Raw genomic sequence first — 3,932 nt, 5'->3', positions numbered from 1 at the left:
AGCAGCACATGACTGTGTTGAGGAGGGACACTTGAACAGCCCGGCAATTGATAGCCCTGCTGGGCAGCTGCCGCACAGCAAACTTAAGGGAACTGATTGAGGGCTGCTGATTCCAAGTCCCCACCAGCTAGCTGCAACGAACAGCTCTTTCTGCAAGCAATGGGACAAAGCAGGTGGCTGCCAAACATCATCATAAGGGAGCTGTCATGGTACAATTCCCCACTCTGAACCTTAGCGTCCAAAAGATGGGGTACCAGCATGAATTTCTCTAAGCTTAATTACCAGCTTAGAACCTGTAGTGCTGCCACCAACCAGGAATTCCAGTGCCTGGTACACTCTGGTCCCCCCAAAACCTTGCCTGGGGACCCCCAAGACCCAGACCCTCTGGATCTTAACACCAGGAAAGTAAACCCTTTCCTCCACCGTTGCCTCTCCCAGGCTTCCCTTCCCTGGGTTACCCTGGAAGATCACTGTATTCAAACTCCTTGAATCACAAAACAGAGAGGACAATTCACCTTCCTCCCTCCTTCTCTTTCTCCCTCCCAGACTCTTCCTGAGAGAGAAAGTAATCCTGGCACAGAGAGAAATTAGCCTGTCTCTGCCCCTTCCCTCCTTTCTCCCCACCAATTCCCTGGTGGATCCAGACCCAGTCCCCTGGGGTCTCACCAGAATAAAATAAAACAATCAGGTTCTTAAACAAGAAGAACTTTTAATTAAAGAAAGAAAAACATTAAAAATTATCTTTGTAAATTTAAGATGGATTAGGTTACAGGTTTTTATATAACATAGATACCCTCCCAGCCTAGTATTCAAGTGACAAATTTAAAATCCTTTCAGCAAAATACAAACCTTTGAGCTCCTCCAGCCAAATGCCACAAAATAAACTCCTGCCAGCCTAAGGTGCACATTTTGCAGATAAAATAAAACAAACATAAGCCTAACTCGCCATCTACCTAGTATTTACTATTTGGAATCTATAAGAACCTGTATCAGAGAGATTGGAGAGAAACCTGGTTGCACGTCTGGTCCCTCTGAGCCCCCAGAGTGAACAACAACCAAATTCTAACAGCACACACAGAAACTTCCCTCCCTCAAGATTTGAAAGTAACCTGTCCCCGATTGGTTCTCTGGTCAGGTGGCAGCCAGGCCTACTGAACTTGTTAACCCTTTATAGTCAAAGAAATATAAAGTACTTCTGTGCTATTAACTTTTCTTATCTGTTTATGACAGGAGCATTGCGCAACTTTAAACAAGCATGTTCTCTAACAGATCAGCGATGAAGCAATGAAACAATGTTAACTGGGACGATGGTAAGTGAGGAGTTATTGTACGTACCTATGAACCAGGAGCATACATGTTCTTATCAGCCCTGCTTAACTTCTACTATCACTAGCCTTCAGTGGCCAAGGTCCTGTAGCATGAATGCATGTGCACATACAGAGCCTGGACTTCAAACTGGAGAGGTCAGGCCCTGGAGAAGGGTAAGCGTTTTTCTACACCCTGGACAAGTAACTTCAAAGACTGGAGCCTTTAGTTTCAGACCAGTAAGCTAGAGACCGTAATTGATGTGAGCTCAGAGGCCCATGGCTGGAAATAAGCTCATCGAGCCGGAGAGGTCAGTCACAAGATCACAAATGTTTTCTCTCATCAATACATGAAGATACATGTCCTAAGTCAGTCAGTCCTAGCATTTCATGGTAGGAGCCACTGAACCAATGAGCTCACGAAGGCCACTGTTTTGTTTGACGTAAGCCCAGTAAAGTAGAAGTGCTGGCCAGATGACATCACACATACCTGCCTCTAGACAGGAGTCCAATCAGGCCAAAGTGATGCATGCCAGCAAGCTGGCTGAAGCACAATCCAGACAGCACTGAGGATTGAACGGGTGCCATTTGTCTGTCCTGTGTGTCAGGCCTGTTCTACACGTGTATATATGTGTGTGTGTGTGTGTGTGTGTGTGTGTGTGTGAGAGAGAGAGAGAATCAAAGTTACACAACTTCAGATACGTGAATAACATAGCTGAAGTCGATGTACTTAGATCTACTTACCGCAGTGTCTTCACTGTGGTGAGTTGACAGCTGACACTCCCCCATCAACTCTGCCTATGCCTCTTGCCCTGGTGGAGTACAGGAGTCAATGGGAGAGCGCTCAGTGGTCGATTTATCGTGTCTAGACTAGATAAATCAGTGTCAGTGATAAATTGACCCCCTCTGGATTGATTGCTGCCTGTCGATCCAGTGGGTAATGTAGACAAGCCCTTAGTTTGGGGTCTAGTTAGCTCCTCAGATGCTTTTGGAGGCTCACATAGCACCACTGGCCAGAACTGCTTTTTCTGGCAGTGTCTGGCCAAAGTGTGGCTCTTTCTTTGAGATGCAGCCCTCCCTACCATTGTCCATATCCTTGTCATTAGACACTGGTTTGTTGCAACATACTCTACCTGAGGCTACCCCCTAGAACCAGTCAGTAACTTAGGCCTGGTCTACACTTTAACATTTTGCCAACATAGTTATGTCCATGAAGAGCGTGGAAAAGAAACCACACCCCTAGCTGACAGAGCTATGCCAGCAAAAGCCCTACTGACAAACAGCTTATATCGTTAAAAAGTACTTTTACTGGTATAGCTTATTTTGTTAGGAGAACCGGTATACCCCAGGCTGACAAAAGAACTTTTTTGCCAGTAAAAGTTAACCTGTGTCTCCGCGAGGAGGATTTGCTTATATAGTTACGCGAGCAAACTTTCTAGTGTAGACCTGGCTTTCAGCTAGTGCACAACAGAGGTGCTCGCTTGTGAAGCTGAAATATCTAGATGGGCGTATACCATACCAGCATGTTGTAACCCGCACTGGCTGCTGATTAGATTCAGCATAGAATTTAAGGTGGGGCATTGACCTATGAAGCAGTTAGTGGTCTGAGACCTACCTACCCCAAGAACTTGCTTCTCCCCACCTATGATATTACTGCAGCTGTGTGAGCAGAGGTGCTGAAGGGGGAACCCCTTGGTTTACAAGGTAAGGGCAAGGCTGTTTGTGAGGGCCATTTACTCTGGAACTCACTCTCCCTGGTCCAAAAGAGCCCAACTTTGTGACTAATTTTATCAGGCACTGGGGAGGATGACTGAGCAATACTGTGGGGGGAGGGGGGCGTGTTGGTTTTTAGAGTATGTGAGTTAGTCTGTAGTTGATGGCCCAGATGGCTGATTATTTGGTAATTTGTTGGGATGGGTTTGTTCTAAGTGTTATCAAGACCTTGCATATCCTCCAGTTGTCTGTACCCAATTTCTGCGCCAAAGGCCCCTGCGGTTCTGCGTAACGCCATTGTGGCAGGACAGAAAATTGGCAGCAGCTTCATTCAATTTCTTTTTTTAACGGAGGTCTTTATTGAATGCAAACAAATCACATAGTCAGCACAGCAGCTCCTGTTACTGATCTTTATATGAAATTCTATCTGTTTCATGATGTCACCACATTGAACATAAGAATGGCCATATTAGGTCAGACCAACAGTCCATCTAGCCCAGTATCCTATCTTCCAACAGTGGATAATGCCAGGTGCTTCAAAGGAAATGAATGGAACGGGTAATCATCAAGTGATCCATCCCCTGTCACCTATTCCCAGCTTCTGGCAAACAGAGGCTAGGGCCACTTCAGAGCACGCTTTTGCATCCCTTCCCATCCTGCCTAATAGCCATTGATTGACCTTCCTCCATGAACTTATCTAGTTCCTTTTTGAACCCTGTTATAATCTTGGCCTTCAGAACGCTTTGCTCTGGCAAAGAGTTCCACACACTGAATGTGCATTGTGTGAAGAAATACTTTGGACTTAACTATCTTGAGTAGTTTTATATCATCTACAAATTTTGCCACCTCACTAATTACTCCTTTTCCCAGATCATTTATGAATATGTTGAACAGTACTGGTCCCAGTACAGACCC

Source organism: Chelonoidis abingdonii, chromosome 4, assembly GCF_003597395.2.
Source record: "Chelonoidis abingdonii isolate Lonesome George chromosome 4, CheloAbing_2.0, whole genome shotgun sequence".
NCBI classification, from domain to species: domain Eukaryota; kingdom Metazoa; phylum Chordata; order Testudines; family Testudinidae; genus Chelonoidis; species Chelonoidis abingdonii.
This window is presented reverse-complemented; position numbering follows the sequence as displayed.